This window comes from Capra hircus, chromosome 22 (genome assembly GCF_001704415.2).
Source record: "Capra hircus breed San Clemente chromosome 22, ASM170441v1, whole genome shotgun sequence".
NCBI lineage: Eukaryota > Metazoa > Chordata > Mammalia > Artiodactyla > Bovidae > Capra > Capra hircus.
In genome coordinates, this window is record NC_030829.1 from 23,697,873 (window position 1) to 23,719,824 (window position 21,952).

The 21,952-nt window shown below is 37.7% G+C and overlaps 1 protein-coding gene across 3 annotated transcripts in view; it reads right to left on the reverse strand.

Annotated features, from left to right (window-relative positions):
* CNTN4 (contactin 4) overlaps positions 1-18,032 on the reverse strand; it is a 616,632-nt gene extending 598,600 nt beyond the window's left edge. For 2 of the 3 annotated variants that reach the window (XM_018038421.1, XM_018038419.1), the window contains exon 1: positions 16,312-16,636. The gene's annotated coding sequence lies outside the window, so the exon portion shown is untranslated. Of the gene's footprint in view, positions 1-16,311; positions 16,637-17,785 lie in introns of those variants that run through there. The other variant, XM_018038420.1, reaches the window with a different exon arrangement.

Sequence of the window (21,952 nt, forward strand, 5' to 3'; positions counted from 1 at the left end):
TCTTTTTTATTTATATAGACAAGGTATTTTACAGATAGGGCAAAGGGAGTTCACATTACTTGCAAAGCTAGAATAAGGTCAAGTATGAACCCCTATGTCCTCAACACTGATTTTCATTTCAGATACCTGAAACTTTATTTATATACTTGTCTACATGACGATCTAATCCAACTCCCATTAACTTTAAATGTTTCTATAAAAGGAGACCAAAAAAAAAAAAAACAACCAAAATTTTTCCTTACTTAGTATCAGATCCAAAGAGTCAAACTGCAGCTCTTTACAAACATTTCTAAGGTAACAGGACAAGGAGCAAAAAGGAGGCCACTGTAACCAATTAAAACTTCAGAGACTATTTAGAAAAAAATGTTGAAATGAGGCTGAGGATCTCAGGTCAAGGCCCTCAGCTATACAACAGTGCCAGGGGACTTATAATGACCACAAGAAATCCAGAGTTCACATCAGCAATGCCAAGATCTCTGTTCAACAGTTTCTTAGAAAAAGCACCATACCCTAGTATACCCATGCTGCAGCTGCAAGCAACCTCATTCCAAAGGAATGTCACAGCTCTTAAGTCTTTCAGACTTCTCTGTTTTCTGAGAAATAAACCAAGGTCCAGAAGAGTTAATGTCACATGACCTGAGTCACAAGGGAAGTCAACAGTGGAAAAAGGTTTGTTACAGTGATTATACAAACTGATTATTAATTATACCAATTGATCTTTGGTACTGTACTGACTTTAGAGATTCTGCCCTGTTAGTATCTTCAGCACCCTTCTAACATCCTAACTCTCATCTTTTTATCAGAGCAATATGGTCACCTTTTCTATCTATTGTCCTCCTCCCTGCTTATGGGTACATGCATGTTTATGTAAATAGTTATGAAGAAAAACTTCAGGAGTATATGAATTATCTCTGTCAAAATAGAAAGGTATAATTGATAAGTATAATACAGAAAGAATATGAACATTGTTGTTATTCTATTAGTAAAGTGAACGCATCTTGTTTTATAATAAAAAATTATGCTGACTTCCACTTGGGTTTTGGAAAATCAAATTTATTAAAGAAAGAAACACACTTATGCTTGAATTTCTTTTCTCCCAGTTACCTATGAATAGGACATGAAGTTTTAAAATAAGTTGCTTTTATAAAATTGTATTTCCTCTCATAGTCAATTTCTACTTGGGACAGCTTTGAATTTAAAGGAATAAAGATACTAGGAATGGCTCTGACTTTGATATAATGTTTCCAAGTATGAAAATTTTAGCCATATAAAGGATTTGTCCTTTAAACTTGCCAAAAGACCCAGGAGAAACTATTTGACATATTATAGAAATACCAGCTTCTTTTACTCCTCCAAACTCTAAGAATGATAAGAACTACTGGAACAGAGTATTCTCAGTCTGTCTAAGAGTGTGTTTTGATAGAGAACGAAGAAGTTGGAGAGAAAGGAGAGTGTTGGGAGGGGAAAAGGGTGTGAGCGCTGAGTAATAGAGAGAACCACATTGTCAAAGGCGTGGGTGAGAGTACAAATGAAAAATTCACTAAAATAAACAATGTATACTGCATAGTTTTGTCTTGTGCTGGCTCTGATTCTTAACTGATGTACTTAATTTACCTGCAAGTTACATTATAAGAAACCTGTTTTAAGACCACTACTTGGAGTAGCAAAACAATAATATCTGGTGTTGGGTGGGATATAATGTTAATTTGTATTTCCACATGATATTTATATATATTCTATCACTGCTAAAAATAGAACTTGATGATATCACTAAATCATTTCCTTTACTCAGTATAATACTCACCATAAATACATATTTTTCAATCTTTATAAAAAGTAGATACTTTAAGCTGATACTGTTCCAAGATTCAGTTCAGTTCAGTTCAGTTCAATTGCTCAGTCATGTCTGACTCTTTGCAGCCCCAAAGACTGCAGCACGCTAGGCCTCCCTGTCCATCTTAGTAATGATACTTACTAAATGGAAAACCCTGGCCTCCTCAGAATGAAAAGCAAATAAAACATCATTGACAAGAGTGGCAAAATACAAATCAATGTATACTTGTGCCTGGTGTTAAACATTAAATAAATAATGTACAATAAAGATATGTCAGATAACTTGTATTTTAAGTAAAATACTCACATTTGATTTTGGACCACATTGAATGAAGACACACATCCATGTCTTTTACAGACATACATAAATTTCAAAATGTCTTTGATTAAACACTTACTGACAATGTTTAAGTTACTAAATACTATTTAGTCAGTGTTTAGTTTTTTTTTTTTTTTTTTTTGGTGCCATCTTTCATGATTCAGGTCAAGAAAGATATTTTTTGTGGCAGTAGAAGTATCTTATCCTTCTTTTTTTCCTTTCAGAATGCTAACATGTTTATATCCTTCCTCTAACCTATTTTCAATTGGAAAAAGCAAAAGCAGTCCCAGTAGAATACTTGCAAAACATCAAATACACAGGAGTAGTAATCAAATGCAATCCAGTCTTCCAAGGTGCACACTGAATGAATAACATCACTCTCCCCAGTGCATTCACTCAGCCTCCTTTCAAAAAGGTGTTCTGATACTGCTCGTCATATTCAGTGACAGACAGTAGAGATCTATTTCACATAGGCATGCTTTACAGTCTTGACTGGAGCTTCTTGGGATGAGAAAGTACAAGCTTGACATCCCATTTGCATCTACAGCTTTGGGATTTTACAGACTGGTTGACAAAACCCACCCACAGTTTTCTTCATTGCTATGCAAATATCTTTAAGTCTCCAAAAGGCTTATCTGGGATTCAGTAAGATTTTTGTCCCCTGATATACTAACTATAAACTTGTTTGTAAATATCTCATACCCAAATTGTATGTGTTTTGCTCTTAATAAGTGGAAAGGACACACTCTTTCTTTCGCTTTTTATAGACAATTTAACTTCTTGTCCTATATTCAAATCCTTCATCATTGTATGGTGCACCATTATTCAGTGTGGAGAAAGACTGAAGGTTTAGGAGATACTTATTTTCTGGGAGTAAAAAAATGAAGATGTACTTTAATGAGTAAAATGATTCATTAAGAAAGATTTTTACTATGTAGCTTTTAACATATTACCTTAAAAAATTCACTATATTTCAGATTTGATGAAGCTTAAACACATTAGTTAAAAATCTTCTGTTTGAACCCCAAAATGACACTTTGATGGATAAATAAGACATGGTATATCCATACAGGGAATATTATTAGATAATAAAAAGAATGAAGTGCTGACATTTGGTAAAATATGGATAAATCTTTAAATCATGATGCAAAGTGAAAGAAGTAGAAGAAGCTGGTGATCAAAAATTTACATACTGTGTAATTCTTTACATATGAAATATCTAGGATAAGCAAATCCATAAAGACAGAAAGTAGATAAAGTATTTTCCAAGGGCTTGGAGAGGGTTCTGGAGAAATGAGGCATGACTGCTAATAGGTATGGGGTTTCTTTATGGAATGAGGAATATACAGTTGACCCTTAAGCAAGCTGGGTTTGAACTCTGTGGGTTCACTTATACTTGGAGTTTTTTCAACAGTAATACTACAACACTGTACCATATGTTGCTGGTTGAACCCATGGATATGCATTCTTGGATCCAAAGAACGAACTACAAGTTATAGGCAAATTTTGACCTGCAGGATGGTTAGCGGCCCAACCCTCACATTGGTCATGGGCCAGTTGTATTCCAACACAGATTCTGGTGATCACTGAACAACTCTTTGAATATATAGGAAACACTGAATTATATTTCTAAGATGTGTTAATTATATGGATCATGATCTAATAACTTAATAAAGCTCTTTAATAAATATCTGGCTGAGAATTTATCTTAAGTTTTGCAATCTTTTCAACAAAGCCATACATTCACAGTGGGTTTTTAAATTTATAAAATAATAATAGTGTTGATGAAAATTGAAAAAGGCAGTTATTCATATTGATATCTATGCACTCAGATGACTACCTAAATATCCACCTACTACGTGAAAATTCTCGGTAAAACAAGGCTTAGAAGACCGACACTGGCCATGACATTTGTACCTCTTGGAAACAATCTCATGCTGTTGTTTACTCTGTTGCCTTCCTGATCTGAAAGCCTCTTCATACGACTCTAGATTTTATTACAGGGGTAACCTTTTGTAAGTTCAAAGCCAAGGTCATGTCCCTTCAGCTCAAATCCAGTCCTGAGGCATAAATCTTTCAGAAAAGATCCTTCCACACTTGCATCACAAAGACTCTGACACATGTCACAGGGAAGCAACTTTCATTATGTTGCAGCAATGAACATCCCTTCATTTGACGGACTCTGAGAAATTGCTCTATCTTTCCCCATTCCCATGACAGCTGTCACCACGTCACAAATGGAGAACAGTTTTAAAAAGAAAGGCCTCTCACTTTCCCAACAGTTGTCACCACTAGCAGCCACATAATATACAATGTTTCCAAGGGGAAATAAACACTGTATAAGAATCTAGAGAATGCCTATTTGGAAAAGCCCACATTCTACTTTCTTAAATTGTAGGATTAAAGAGAAACAAACAATAGTACCATTTATAATATTTCAGAATATTTCATACGGACCCTATCTGTACTGTCTCCAGTATATATCTCAACTCCTATGATTCTGGAGAGAGCATCTATCCTAGCTGAAACGTTCAAAATATTTCACTTCACATGTGTTTAAATAACGAACCACAAGACTCGGGTGTCAGGGAAAGATGTACCAGATCAATCTAAATAGAAGGAAAAGATATAGGGTGTAAAGCAGCGTAACATAGAACGAGGCAAAAGCTGTTAACTCAACAGGCTGATAGACTTGTTGATCTAACACACTTTCTTTTCTGATTTCAAGTAATAATACAGTGAGAAAAATATGCCCAAGAAAGAACACCTTATATATAAAATTCAGTGTGGACAGCAGGAGGAGTTCAAACTGGCCTTCATTGTTATTACTCAAATGCAATGCAGACCTCCCTCCCACAAGAACAAAGACATTAGCCAGGAACAGTCTATAAATTCAGAATTTCAAGTCTCACTCCAGTCCTGCTAAATCAGAATCTGCATTTTCACACATTAATGTTTGATAAGCATTGTCCATACCACTTTTCCACTAGAGTCACTATCCAATGTTTGGACTCTCAGGCCACTGAAATAATTTGTCTCTTGTTAGTACCAGCTATTAAGTAATATTGATGTGAGAAAAGAAATACAATGTAATACAATACATATCATATTGTTAAGTTAATTCAGAACATCAGATTTGTCATGTGATCACCATGCTAAAGTCTCAATATTGATGGAAGGTTTAGAGGTATTCAAAGGAACTGATAATTAAGACTAAATCATTTGTTAGTCTCTGTGAAAATGAAACAACCTTGTTAAAACTGAGTACAGAACTTTATGACATCAGTTTGATGCTGAGGCAAATTGAGGCTGATCCATATGCAAATATCTTTGCCTTAGAAGGTGGTATTTCTAGATGATGAAAAGGAAGGGCAGGTAATGTAATTTGAACTGGCCAGTGATGGATTTCATGTTTACAATAACTGCTTACGCAGGCCACATGCATACCCAATTCTATTATGGCAGCAGAGGATTTACCTGCCTGGTAATGGTGAAATACACCCCTGAGTGCTCTGTGTTTAATTAAGGAAGCAGAGTTGGAAGACCATTGAGCCTGTAGGCTCCAAACACTATCAGGCACCCTTCTTATCACTTCCTAGGATCACACCGGTCAGGACCACTCTATCAAAGCTGAAAGCCAACTTTCTAGGTGACTGAAGCACCAGTACTGCTGTGCCTCTGAAAAAAAAAAAAACGACATTGGATGCCGATACAATTAATCACCTCAGAGTACTCAGTCCTCAGAATTAAAGACAAAGCTGTGACCTACTCAGTAATCCCCTCTAACTGGCTACTTCAAAACTTAGGGAAGCTCTCAGATCACCAAAGGGAAGTTATAAGGGGGAGAAAAGTCAGTAGCTTTGGGGAAAGAATTGATAAGGCAGTCAGGCACTATACATTCTAGTACTTATTTTCATTTTACACACTGAAATGAAATAGTCCACTAAAAGCCCCTGTTCACTTAGCTGGTATAATATTTACTTCCAAATTGTTATCTTTAATACTAACAACACTTCGCAGTTATAAAAACATCTTGATCCTAAAAGCTCAAAATGTTTTCCTACATATCGATTCAACTCTGCTTAAGACCATATGTCAGGGAGGGATGGCTGTACCAAGGGTATAAATACGATTAAAATAGGTTTCAAAACTAGTCGATATGATCAACTCAATTGTTCAAGGCAGGTGGAAAGGAAAACACCTAAGAAATGAGTGACTTGTTGGGCTGACAGAAGTCTAGCTCTATTCACAGAAGTGAAAAGAGGTGGAGGCCTGCCTTTGGTAATTAGGTGGCCTAATTACAAGAAGCTACTCTCAAACAAGAAGTCCGCTTCAATGATTCAGCTATTCTAGGCCAACATAATTTTGAGTTCACAAAAACATCTGGGAAATTACTGTTCCTTTATTTCGTATGGCATGTATAGGAACAATTTAAATACCGCAGAAGTATTCTTAGCTGGAGAAATGAGCCAACAGAGCAAAAGGAGGCAGTGAAGATTCTAGAAAAGCAACCAAGGTCTCCAGCCATAGCCTATGGAACCTATGATTCCCCCGTCTTCACAGATATTGCCCAATAAAAATGGGCATTATTTGGTAAGAGCAGAGATTTTCTGCATGTTTTATTCATCATCATATCCCTACACCCTACAACAGCATGAGGTAAATAGTAGATGTTTAATAAATAATTTTAAAATGAATAAATGAACACAGGCTGGCAATCCTGAAGATGAGCCCACCTGCTGATTCTGTCAGCTGCACGGCATGGAAGAAAAATGTGAATGCTGAAACATCAAAGCACCGTGTTCCTTTATCAGATACAACTTGTAAAACGTCTGCTGTAAGACTAAACAGCATATAGGCTCTGTCCTTGAGGTTAAAAACAACTGGAAATTAGGCCATCTTTTCTGATGTGATATGACATGTCTAATCTCACGTAACACAGATGTGAAAGAAGCATCTGCAGGTGTTCTCTACCTGCCTGACTAGATACCTCCTCTGTGACTGTCTCAGGAAAGTCAAATTTTTAAACAAGGAAATAATCAACGTATTCCTTTCAATAGTTGTATAAATCATACTTAGCAAATTTACTGCCAAGTTTAAATGCAAAAGTTACATGTTTGTAAAACCAGTAAGTATAATTTTAGTCCATAAAAAGAACAGCTATGTGTGTGTGTCAGTTACTCAATTAAATCCAACTCTTTGTGACCCCATGTACCATAGCCCACCAGGCTCCTCTGACCATGGGATTCTTGAAGCAAGAATACTGGAGTGGGATGCCATACCCCTCTCCAGGGGATCTTCCCGACCCTGGGATTGAACCCGGGACTTCTGAACTGCAGGTAGATTCTTTGTCATCTGAGCCACCTGGGAAGCCCTAGCTGACATATTTATTTATTGAATTCTGTGTGACTAATAACAGCAAAGTTGCATCTGTAAAACAAAGAGTTCTTAAATATAACCCCTAAAAAACAACAATTTGGAGACATACTAGTATCTCAACAAGCTTTGTAAGAATCTAAATGTCCTTTGTTCTAGTCGCCCGTTAAGTTTCTGTCTACCAGTGTAGATTGTTTGTGCACGTTTCATCTTTAGGTACAAATATGCCAACTCATCGTGGAAAACCCATGTTTACTCTCCTAGCTGTGAGAGGTCCTTCAAAAAACATACTTGAGGATGTAAAGGGTTCAGTCCCTGGGTCAGGAAGATCCCATTGAGAAGGGAATGTCAACCACACTGCAGTATTCTTGCCGGGAAATCCCACAGACAGAGGACCCTGGTGGGCTCTATCGTCCATGAGGTCACAAAGAGTTGGACATGACTGAGCAAATAAGTAGGAACAACAGCAGAGGATGTACACTGTATGAGCATGGATTTGACTTTTTCATACTGTTCATGGGGTTCTCAGATCATGAACTCCTTATTGCCAAATTCAGACTTAAACTGAAGAAAGTAGAGAAAACCACTAGACCATTCAGGTATGACCTAATCAGATCCCTTATGATTATACAGTGGAAGTGACAAATAGATTCAAGAGATTAGATCTGATAGACAGAATGCCTGAAGAAGATTGGATGGAGGTTCATGACATTGTACAGGAGGCAATGATTAAGATCATCCTCAAGAAAAAGAAATGCAAAAAGGCAAAATGGTTGTCTGAGGAGGTCTCACAAATAGCTGAGAAAAGAAGAGAAACTAACAGCAATGAGGAAAAGGAAAGATATATCAATTTGAATGCAGAATTCCAAAGAATAACAAGGAGAGATAAGAAAGCCTTCCACAGTGATCAATACAAAGAAATAGAGGAAAAGAACAGAATGGGAAAGACTAGAGATACCTTCAAGGAAATTAGAGATACCAAGGGAACATTTCATGCAAAGATGGGCTCGATAAAGGACAGAAATGGTATGGACTAACAGAAGCAGAAGATATTAAGAGGTGGCAAGAATATACAGAAGAACTATACAAAAAAGACCTTCATGACCCAGATAACCATGATGGTGTGATCACTCACCTAGAGCCAGACGTCCTGGAATGTGAAGTCAAGTGGGCCTTAGGAAGCATCACTATGAACAAAGCTAGTGGAAGTGATGGAATTCCAGTGGAGCTGTTTCAAATCCTCACAGATGATGCTGTGAAAGTGCTGCACTCAATATACCAGCAAATTTGGAAAGCTCAGCAGTGGCCACAGGACTGGAAAAGGTCAATTTTCAAGACAATGCCAAAGAAAGGCAATGGCAAAGAATGCTCAAACTACGGCACGATTGCACCCATCTCACACGCTAGCAAAGTAATGCTCAAAACTCTCCAAGCCAGGCTTCAACAGTACATGAACCATGAAATTCCAGATGTTCAAGTTGGTTTTAGAAAAGGCAGAGGAACCAGAGATCAAATTGCCAACATCCGCTGGGTCATCAAAAAAGTGAGAGAGCTCCAGAAAAATATATACTTCTGCTTTATTGACTATGCCAAAGCCTTTGACTGTGTGGATCACAACAAACTGTGAAAAGTTCTTCAAGATATGGGAGTATCAGATGACCTGATCTGTCTCTTGAGAAATCTGTATGCATGTCAAGAAACAACAGTTAGAACTGGACATGGAACAACAGACTAGATCCAAATCGGGAAAGGAGTAAGTCAAGGCTGTGTATTGTCACCCTGCTTATTTAACGTATATGAAGAGTACATCATGAGAAATGCACAGGATGGAATCAATATTGCCAGGAGAAATATCAATAACCTCAGATATGCAGATGACACCACCCCCTTTTTGCAGAAAGCGAAGAAGAACTAAGGGGCCTCTTGATGAAAGTACAAGAGGAGAGTGAAAAGTTGGCTTAAAACTGAACGTTCAGAAAACTAAGATCATAGCATCTGGTCGCATCACTTCATCGCAAATAGGTGGGGAAACAATGGAAACTGTGGCTGACTTTATGTTTTTGGGCTCTAAAATCACTGCAGATGGTGACTGCAAAAGATGCTTGCTCCCTGAAAGGAAAGTTATGACCAACCTAGACAGCATATTAAAAAGCAGAGACATTACTTTGCCAACAAAGGTCCGTCTAGTCAAAGCTTTCGTTTATCCAGCAGTCATGTATGGATGTGAGAGCTGGACTATAAAGAAAGCTGAACGCCAAAGAATTGATGCTTTTGAACTGTGGTGTTGGAGAAGGCTCTTGAGAGTCCCTTGGACTGCAACAAGATCCAACCAGTCCATCCTAAAGGAAATCAACCCTGAATATTCATTGGAAGGACTGATGCTGAAGCTGAAACTCCAATATTTTGGCCACCTGATGTGAAGAACTGACTCATTGGAAAAGATTCTGATGCTGGGAAAGATTAAAAGCAGGAGAAGGGGATGACAGAGGATGAGATAGTTTGATGGCATCACTGACTCAATGGACATGAGTTTGAGAAAGCTCTGGGAGTTGGCGATGGTGGTGAAGCCTGGCATGCTGCAGTCCATGGAGTTGCAAAGAGTAGGACAAGACTGAGCCACTGAACTGAAATGATGTATCTGACATCCATCTCCAGTTTTGAAACAGCAAGGAAATAGTGATTTAATATTTGTGACAGGTGGCAACACTGTGCCTACAATCAACTCTGTGGATTCTCTATTTTGGGACATCTGGTATACCTCACTCATTTACGTTTTCAGGCTGGTATCTACAGACCCTTTTGTTGAGTTTTCAGGCTCTCAGTAGCATTCTAGTATCGCGCATGAGCATAGAATCTAGAGAGCAATTCAAGAGTGACCCTCTCACCAGAGATAGAGCACCACAAGGTTTTTGAAATTCCATTCTCAATTCAAATCACACTACTTACCGTTTTCAATAAGCCCCCAGTTTTAGTGGAGGAAAGTCAGGTAAGACAATATATAGATCATTTCCAAACTTAATATTCCCTTATTTCGTGTGACTGTTTGTCCATTTACTAGGGTGGCCATCCTTGAAATCACAGGAAATAACCTATTACATGGTCACCCGCATGTCACCATGACAAATACTGCTATAACTGTTAATCAAAAATATTTTTTAGAAAAGCTGTTTACCACTGTAGTTTTGTCCTAAGCAGTTATATCTGTAAAATAATGTATTTTACTTACTACTTTTTTTTTTCTGTCCTTTAACAAATCATCAGAGGTGTCTATCTGTATCCTAAAGTTATCAGACATTCCATTAGTGATACTTGCTTCACACTCTAGGAAAAATTCCCTTGTGGAGCAAAAATTTTCTAAAATAGGTATTTTAAAGGAATTACCAGAGCTTTATCCAGACTTTCAAACAGGTTAATAACTCTGCCTTTCATATAATGTTGATATCAAAAAACATCAAATACAAACTCAAGAATGTTTTCCAAGGGAAATATTTTAGTCCACCACTTTACATGAATATCTTGAATATTATTCACATGTTATGAAAACAATTTCATAAAATGCCACTGTAAACAATGTATCATTCAGTCGTGAGCATTGCTAAACATAAAAGATTTGCAAATATTTTAGCTTCAATGTATATATATATACACACAGGCATATGCACCCACATCACTTTTGTGAGAAACTGTTTTTCTCCTAGTAATTTAGGTAAGAATGTTAAAAGTCATCTTTAAAGCTCTCACATCTCTTAGATGTACTTGCATGTCACAAAAAAGGTACTTTCAATAAGAAATATACTACTACAAGGGAGGTTAACAACAGCAATCAACTGAATACCCTGGTGGATTCCTGAAGGTAAAGCTGAGGGGGAACACCAGGGAAGTTTATGTCAGTCTAAATGTGCTGTTTTTTATTTGCCCTCAGCACACAGCCAGACAGCTGGATGGGGAGAAGAGTAATACACCTTAAATTACCTGATTCACAGTTAACACACACATCATAAAGATGTCAGAGACCATGTGTGAACACATGATTTATTCTCTTCAGGGAGATGGTGCTTGTTCCCCACCCTGGGGTCGAGCATCATGACTGTGTATAAGCAGCTCTACCAGTCTGAAAGGTGCACGAATGCACTGAATTCTAAGCAGCCTGGAGGCAAAGTTCTTGCAAGTGACCATGTATAATTACTGATGTAACTCATTTAGAGGCTCCTGTCCTATAGACAAGGGCATTCATCTGACTATTCCAGAGACCTAACCATACTGCTCTGGATATGATGCTTCATAGAGAAAATGTGAAGCGAAATGATTTCTAGAAGTCCTTGCATCAGTGCAGTTCAGTCGCTCAGTCATGTCCAACTCCTCATGACCCCATGGACTGCAGCACGCCAGGCCTCCCTGTCTATCACCAACTCCCGGAGTTTACCAAAACTCATGTCATGGAGTCGGCGATGCCATCCGACCATCTCATCCTCTGTCGTCCCCTTCTCCTCCTGCCTTCAGTCTTTGTGCATCTTACCCCACAATAGGAACTTTAAATTTACTTCTCAGCAATGGAAGTGATTTAATAAAATCAAAATCCCGAGACCCTTCTAGTTGCCTCTCCTGGGACTCTCTGGAGTAATACAGATAAATGGTGTGCGGATGTGTGTTGGGGGATCAGAAACTCAAAAATTAATAGAAGTATGAAGACAATCCACTAGTAGCCTTTATGGACTGTTACAGAATTTTTATGAATACTTGTCTACCAAAACCTACCACAGGAAACATGATACACATATACCCTATTCCAGAAGTCCTCACTAAATAAGACAATCCACCACTGATGTGAAGATACACACTTCATTTAAGAAAATTACATTTTTATAATTTGTTTGAGCAGTGAAGAGCCAAAGGTATTCTTTTTTATCTGTATCTCCTCCTTAATTTAAATTTCTTCATTGTTTTCACAGTCCCTAAGCAATACCTATGACAATTATTAGATTTAGTCTCAGTGCCTGGACACTCGGTATTTTTCATTCACTCATAGTTTCCCTTTTGTAGCATGAAGCTGCACCACTTTCAACCACAATACCTTTGTTCCTCTACTTACTTGTTTACATTTTTTTTTTCAGGGCACTCAAATTTCTATCCTTTGATATAGGGTTTCCTTCTGGTGAACCTTAAATCTGCCTCCTTGAGTCCCTTTTGCCAAATGCCTGGCACAGTCCTCTTCTCTAAAATCTGTCATAACCTCAGAATCTATAGCTCTGCATTTTATATCTAACCATAGAAATACTTTATTCCCGTGCAGCTCCTTCTCATAAGCTCCTTTCAGTATTAAATCATCCTGGTCCTTCCTTGAAACAACTGAGAAAGTTCATGCTAATATGCAGAAGGACTCTCATTTCTATACTGGAATACAGAGGAATATGAGAAACCATGTACAAAGCATTCCGCCTCGTCTGTGACTGATTTACAGCTTTACCTTTTTAACTACACTACGTAAAACAGTCTGATAAACTACTAGAGCTATTACTAAGTGATACTGAATTGAACATCTCAAGTCTTCAGATCCACTGGTTTAAAATCCAAAGTGGTGCCCCCAAAGCTGCCTGGTAACTTTATAATCAGGAGTTTGAGAGCCACAAATTATCAGACATATTTGTCACCATAATAGTTTCTGCATAGACATAGTACTGAAGTACAAAATCATTTTGGTCATGGAAGGATGCAACTATAAAACTGAGGAATTATTCCACATTACTGACTCTAATGACTATGGGGCCTGCTGCCTAAAAAGTCAGGATATCTACCCAATTTTATGAGATTTAGAAAATTAATTTTCTATTCTGCATGGATCACATCAAATATAGTCTACAAGTTCAATAAGGAATAATATTAATATTCAAAATAAGCCACATAGATAGATTTCCTAAAAGTTAACATTCCAACTTGCATTTAAAAGCTGTCATAACACTACCCTGCTCAGGCATAAGCAGTAAAGCCCATCTAGGCTATTAATGTCATCAAATGGACACTTACCATCCATCTCAGAGTGTACACACTGGATGTTAAAAATATATATAAATGCTGTCAACTGTTAAGTAGAATATTAGCCTGCAACTATTTTGTGCCATTCCAGCTAATAAGTCAATGTACATTCTTATTTCACTTAACAGTGACAGAAACAAAAAACACTACCATTCCTGTATTATAAATATCAATTCTGAAATTAATTTTGTTTCTACCAGGACATGTAGTGAAGATACTTAAAACACAATTCACTCACAATTTGGTTTGAGTACATCGAGAAGTCCCAGAGTCATTAGTAGTGGGTTCAATAAATTCATCATTTGTCAGCTTTAACTTAGAGTCTTATCTAGTAATGAACAGTCTGAGATTACAAAAAACATAGAATGAATAAAATGTTTTCCATGCTGTTTTTTTTTTCTTTTAACTCTCTTGGGTGTCACAAAGTAGCTTGCATGATGATGCTGTCAACTATATATTTCTTAATAAAATCATTTCTGGTTTTCATTTCCTGCACTGTTTAAAAAGACTATCATTTCCTACGGAAAAAGAAAATCCTTGGGTGAACTTCTTCTCCTTCTTGAAAGTCAAGTTCTTTAATATCCTCCAAACCTGAAGCTGATTCTCTGTTGTGACATTTTGTTTTTATTTTTAAATTAAATGTTGTCAGCTGAATACATCAGGATGAATCTATTTAGTTACCTTCAATTTAGAAAATAAGATAAACTATTCTCTCACTTTAAAAATTAATAAGGACACTCTACACACACATATATGAATATCCATAACTTTCACTGTGCTTTTTCCACACATATGCCTAGGACTAAATAAACACAATATACAACAGAGAACTGTATCAGTGTATCATTTATATCTAAAAGACCTCTCATAAGAAAAGGTGACAAACGGGTTATACAAAAAAACAGACAATCCTAACTCTGTTTCTATTTGACTTTAGAATAACTCACTAATGAAAAAATGGAGTGAGGCAGGGAAAAAGGGAAGCAGGGTAAAAGGGAACTAGGGATAGGGCAGAAAGAGAGAGAGTAAAAAGAAGGAAGGAAGGAAGGGAAGAAATAACGAGGGGAGGGGAGGGAAGAGCAAAAGCAGAAAGGAAGCGCAAGGGGAGAAAAGGAAGAAAAAAAAAGAATCCAGTTTGTTTTGGATGACAGTTATATTGCATTTTGCCCAGTCCTGAGGCAATCTGAACAGCTATCAGGAGTCAGTAAGAGGCTAGGATGAGATGTCATGAGATCACAGATTTTTCTCATCTAGAAAGTATCTAAAAAAATCAGACCACTTTACAGGGAATACTGAGTCACAGAGAGGTGAAGCAGCGTGTTAGAGTTCGCACAGCAACTTAAAAAGGGTTTACATAAGCTTCCACTGGCCCAGGTGATACCCTAAAGAGCGGACACTCTGATAATGCAGAGTTGAGGGTTAACATTTAAAATCCAAAACCCCAAATCCTAAACTCCAAATTTTTAGGTTTTTAAATTCATAGTTTTTCCATTCAACCATATTCACTTTTGGACGTCTAGGGGAAAAGTTTATAGAACTTCCTGCCCCAATTCACATTTCTCGGCACAATCTGTCAAGCAGGGCTGGGCTGCAGTTTGTGTGTGAAGAGGACCTACTGACAAACGCTCCTGAGGATGCTGCGTGCTTAGTCCAGCAGCTGTGGGACAGACGTGACAGTGAGCCAAAGGCCCCAAGCACAGATGCCAGGGGGCTTCTCTCCCTGATGCTGTGCCCCTTTCCCCAGAACTCTTTACTTTGTTCAACCCCAGCAGCTTCTGGAGGCTGAGGGAGCACTGAACTGCGAGCAGCACAGAAACCGTCTACAGGGCTTATTGGGTGGATCAGGATGCATGCTTGCAATACATAGAGACAGATGCTATTTTTTACATACAAAATGCAAGATGTTTATCTTTTATACCACTTAAAATTTATACTGAAGGCCAATCAAATCACCATGACTTTAAAATTTCCTCTTACAAGGTATATGTAACACCCATCTGGTCTTCCCATCTGTCAAATGACCAGACCCTAAACTAACCCCTGAAGCATACAATCACCTTTTCTACAGATTAAGCACAACTTGGGGGTGTCCCAATTTTTAGTAAATAGTAAAAAATATTTCTAAAGTATTAGGAGCACACTGTAAATCTAGCAAATGTCTCTTGGCTCTTTGAGGTGACCAGCCTCCAAAAAAAAATTAACATCACAGGAGTTGAAATTTCTAAATGTTTGAATAGAAAAATAGAAGTCAAACTTCACTACTTCAGAAAAGTACTTCCCTATAAAGGGTAAAAGTTCCATACATATGTACATACATATATATTAATATGTATATATATATATATACACACACACACCACATGCTCACACACACACATACACATGTACATATAAGAATTCAAGAGTCACACACACAAAACCAAAATTCAAAGGAAAACATGTACTAATTTATTTAGGGTAAACAAACAACTGTACAAAAATCATTGGACCTTAACTACCTCTATTTCTGTGCCTGTCATCATTTTAAAGAAGTACATACCTTCAAGAGATCATGTACTTGCACCAGTTAGAGTAACATAAACTATTATTAAAAATATAGCTGAGGCTTCCTCAGTAACTATCACTTGCAGGAGTCATCAGTCCAGTTTGGGAAGAAGGCATTAGGCTGATTTTTTGTTTAGCAGAAATATAACCATCAAATTCACCTGCCATTATTTCAGATTTCTGTATTTCAGACCCTTAAACACACTTACTTTTTCTCAGAGAACAGACTTCTCCTTGAGCACAACCCTGGGACTGCTGGCTACCCAGAGGCACTACGGCTTTTCTCCTCCTGCTTCATCTTGCCAGATGGTGAGTGTTCATTACTGGTTTGTTACCTTTTCCTCTCCAAACCTCAGGCTCTGAAAATGCCTGCGCTCATGTACACAACCAGCTGTTTTGAAAAGTCTTCTCTCCCCTCGCATCATTCCCCTCAACCAAATCTAATGAGAACATCCTCTGTCCTCACCAGTGAGACACTTTCATACTTCACAGCCTGTGGTTTCTCTCTACTTTGAGACTTACTGCCTATTCAGAAAAAGTGTGTTTGCACTCCGGAAACTGCGGGAACCTCTGGCTGCATGGACTCAAGCTCAATGAGGGCATTTCGATTCCCCTTTGCAGGTAGGAATGATTTGAAGTTCACTTTGGTCCACCTCAGCTCTGGCAATTGGTTCAAGTGGTTAAAGCCTCTTATATTCAAATTCTATTCTTACAGCAGCTCGATTGTTCCACCTTTAACCCAGGAGAAAGAATGTGGTTTATATTTAGGTTAGGGGAAATCCAGACAATAAATCCATATATCCTTTTCCATAGTGATAACAATCTTTAATTTCACTAAGCCATTGATCATCTGAAAGACATCGTGCATACATTATTAACAATATTAATTGCTAATATCATTTTTATGATCAATTCAATCTTGCATGGATAACAAGTGCTAATCTGATAGTCTGCATTTGGAGACATATGAAGGATAAATGAACCTGGAGCTGAACTGGTATTTTTTGCTTTTTAAAATTCACGTCTCTTCATAAAAAGTAGTGTATTCAAAAGCAAAAATGGGCTAGACAAACTTATTTTTAAATACCTTCCCACAGAATGAAAAATGGAGATACATAGCTCATATTTGCAAATATTCCTATTCGTCACTCCCATCTCTGGCAAAGTTTCTAAAAAGCATGCAGCTGAAAAACAAGGGAAAGTTTCCTGTTTCTGCATTTCTTAGTGGCAGCAGAGAGCCACAAAATAAACTATCTTACATAAATTTTGGAAATACAGACACATGCTGCTTTTACACAGACACCCAAGTAAGATGATCTCTTTACATATAGACAAGACTTCTACTTACATTTTTCTCGCAATGGCCAGAGACACAGAAGAAGATAAATATATGCTTGAAGCATCCTGAGCACCACAGAAAATATACCCATGCTTCCTAATTCCAAACAAAGCCAATAATTTTTAACTTCTATGACAGCATTCTGAAAGGTCTCTTATTTCCTCATATGAATCAATTACAAAAGAGAACCAGCAAGCTCTAAACAGATTACACTCTGCCTCACCAGCTTGATTCAACAAAGAGCGATGGAACAGAAAATCAAATGCAGCTTGCAAAGTCACATTCACATGGAGCTATAGGGAGGAAGAGGGAGAAAAAAAAAAAAAAAAAACCTTGGTACTCACAGACTGCAAAGTAAAATGTCCCAGTTTCGCTTTACATGTTACAGCAAATCAAACAGAGATTTCAGCTCTCAGCAAGTCCCTGCTTCCACTACACTGATCATCCACGCAGAACAGGGCCTTATGGATTGCTTACGCAGCTGGGAGATAATGGGACCATATTCTCAGCTGGGACTAGAGATGCTGAACCGCTCTCCGCTGCGCGCTGCATGGCTCTCGGCCAGCATTAATCAAGGAGGACCCAGCTTCGTGGCTGTATTCCCCAAAGGATCGACATAATTAGCGCATGAATCAAAGACGCACACTGGGAGAATCACGCACATCTCTAGCTGGCTCTGCTCACATCGAACCTGATTAGGAAATCAACTTGGTTCCCCGATCAAATGTGTTCAACCTTTCGAAGATACACAGAGACTCACACAGCTGTTTATAGATTTCAAGGGAGGGGCAGAAGAGATTAAGGCTTCCTTCCCAATAGGCAATTTATGTAATTCCTCAACTATAGAATATAATGACACTGGTTGTTCGGTACATATGGTGGGTTTGCCCGGTGATGTGGTGGTTTGTCTGTTCAGGTTTTTTTTTTTTTTTTTGCAATTCTCAGGAAACTGCATTATTTCCCCTCTGGATCTTATGGGACACGCGTGTGTATATTCTTTGCAGATCTAGACTTTGGGGAGACTGACTGGACTAAAGGTAGTCTGGGGGCACTTTCTGTCTGCAAATACATGATTCTTCTCAAGCCTGGAAGTCCAGGGCATTCAACGCAGAGGGTTTGGCATAGAACTTGGGACCTCAAATAATCAAAAAGGAAGTGGTGATGCTGATTCTGCTTGTGTATCTGGAATAATAGTCTTCTTTACTCTGTCTGCATGGTGATACAGTTCAGAGTTGCGAACTAGTAGCCTATGGACATGCTTGGTTTGGCAAGAGAGAGATTTTAGAATTTGAATGTGAACATTTTTAAACAGAACATGTGTTCTGCACTTTACCAAGAGGGTGCCAACTCCTGCTTTTGCTCCTATACGCTACCTGCCAGGCCCCAAAGACATTTGCTTATGTAAATTTGACCTTACTTAAGCAAGCGTGGGTTAGGGATGTAAAATATTCTCTTTCAGAGAAAGGAGACTTGGCTCTTGTGTCACTCATCAAAGGCTGTGATTAAGGCACCTATGTTATAATTTAAGATTCCAACATACACAAATAGGCCTATGTGATAAAAGGCGGGGCAGAAATTAGGCAGAAAGAAAATCTGAATTCTAATGCTCACCGTGCTACAAAAATGAGAAGATCTACAATATTACTATACATCTCTGAGCCCTATTTTTCTTATCTGTACAATAGGGCCTTGGTCCAGATCTCTGAGGACTCTCACAGATAAGAGAGTCTACTATTGTTCTAAGAGCTAGAAAGTAGGTCTCTGTTAGAAGAGTGCTTACACTTCATGGTAGTGACTTGAGTTATGGGAAGAGAATCTAAGTAGGATGCCTTTTTCTTTTTTGGTCACATTGCACTTCAGTGGGATCCTAGTTCTGCCACCAGGAATTGAACCCATGCCTCCTTCATTGAGAGTGTGAAGTCTTCACCACTGGATACCCAGGAAAGTCCCAGCTATGCTTTTTGTTAAAAAAGCTGTCCTAAATTGGGAGGCTTCTGTTACCTTTGAGGGTCCCATGAGAAAATGGCGAATATTCAGCTGTTAAAAGAAGCTGGAGGCAGCATCACTGATCAGTAAATGTGAGTAAATTATAAATGTATAAAAGGAAAAATAAAAGGTTGGCCAGAAGATGGTTTTGGCTATTTCTGTACAAACTCTGTCTGCCTGAGAGTAAAACATCTGGATGAAGAGCCAAAAGTCTGGTCAAAATGTTCTTTCATCACTAGATACTTTGATTTGTAGGGAACGAGACTTCTTCGATTTAAACGAGATTGTTCCATCTTACTTTTTTACATTCCTACTATCCAAAGTAAATAAAGAAAGAGCTTCTCTTCATGTTATCAGTCATGTCATCTATGTGGAAAAATGTGTACCATCAAGGTCAAGACAATTCAAACTGCCTTAGGGTTTTTGATATTGGCATCAGGGAATCACAGAAAAAGGGATCTATACTTTTACGATGCTTTACTGAATAACTAGAAAAATAACTCACCCAAGGAGTTTCCTAGGTGGCTCAGTGGTAAAAGAATCCACCTGCCAATGCAGGAGGTACAGGAGCAGCTGGTTTGATCCCTGGGTCAGGAAGATTCCCTGGAAGAAGAAATGGCAACCCACTCTAGCATTCTTGCCGGAAAATTCCATGGACAGAGGATCCTGGTGGGCTATAGTCCGTGGGATTGCAGAGAGTTGTATACAACTAAGTGACTGAGCACTCAGCATGCAATTCACCCAAAGAATACATGATTTTTCAAAAGATGCATCTACCAGATATTTCTATATCCATTTCCAACTCACTTATTCCAAAGTAGATACAAGGCCTCAAGTAGACACACTACCAGTAATTAATAGTAACAATATACACAGTGAGGGATGATGAAACAGTATTAAACTTAAGAAAGTTCACTAAACTTTTGAGTAGTTTTATATTGGTTCAATACGTTTGCTTTTGTGACTATTGTCAATTTAGTTTCTTTAAAGTAACTATTTTTTAAACATTTCCTTGGGTATTTTTGCGATTTGGCATAACTTGTAAAATGACTGGCACAAATCTCATGTTTGTTATTTTTATCTGACTCATTATTATTGAGACTTTAGCACATCTACTTCACGCAGCTCATGTGAGGTGCTGACAAAAGTAGGTTAATTAAATAGCAATTGTGCATCTCAGTTATATTAACAAACATATTGCTGAAGCAAATGAAAAGAGGAGCAAATTAAAATACAAACGTTTATTCAGTGGTACAGTCGAAATAAATAGTTTAATTGGTTTTAAGTTCTATTCAGTCCCTCTTTGCCTGGTAATTACTTTGATTCACCTTTGATTATGGTATGCAACAGATTCACTTTGACATCATGTGATTTGCACTTGTTTCTAATGGTAGGTGATGATTACTAATTAAAAATTTCTAATTTCCATCAATTCTTCATACCTTTTTCCCCTGAGACGTATCATTTAAAATATGAAGTGGTTTATAGTAAAAACCTAAATTTGGGCAATGTCTTTTTTTTCTTTTAAGGTCAAGTCTAACATTAATGTCAAAATAAATATAGTAATAGAAGGAGAAAAAGACCAAAGTGTTTAGTAACTATAAACAGAAGAGACTATTTTCATAAATACAGTAGGACCTGATATATTAACCCAGAATATATTTTAGAAGCCAAAAACATACAATGATTGTTTTACAATTTATGTGGAAATTATTTAAAAAGTGTATCTCTCTGGAACCATGAGCAATCTACATTTTTTTAAACACTCTTGGCAAGGCTAATAAGAACCTAGGGAATGCGGCTCCTGAGGTCTCTTTCTGGCCACAACATAAGATTCAGCCAGTTAAATACAGTTCTGCACTTCAGCAAATCTAGGGGAAAAATGAAAGTTATGGCAGTAATTTTCCAACAAGTTGAGGCTTAATCAATATTTTGTAATGCTTTGGAATCTTCAGCAGTAAGTCACTTGATGTGCATATAGCTACTCACCACTTCTTTTAGAAAGTATTCATACTTCCTTTTCCTTGCCTCTCTCACTTAAAAGTAAGAGCCAAAAGTTGAGATAACTGTGACATTTCTCCAGCTGAGAACAAAATTTCAAAGGAATGGATGGTTCAGAAATCACTGCCCAGGGCACCCATTGCAGTGACAATCTAAGCAGCTTGACTGGACTTTATTTTCTAACTGAAAGTGAAGGAGCCAGTAAGAAATTAATCAAGAAACAAGCCCCAAGTATGGATCCACATGAGAAAGTGTGTGGCCATATTCATTTTTGCAGAAAGTCATCAGACTTGTAACAAGGACACGCCAAGACTGGGATCACAAACTTCAAACAATCTGCAGAGAAAATCACCCATTTTTAAAGCTATGTCACAATGACATCAAGTTCACCTATAAGTTAGATAAATAAAGCAGTATGCCTCAATATTTACCTACCACTAACTGCTCAGAAATTTGGAGCTATCATTAACAAAAATTATCTATTAATTTAAAGTGTGTGTGCATCTGCTTATGTGTCTCCATGT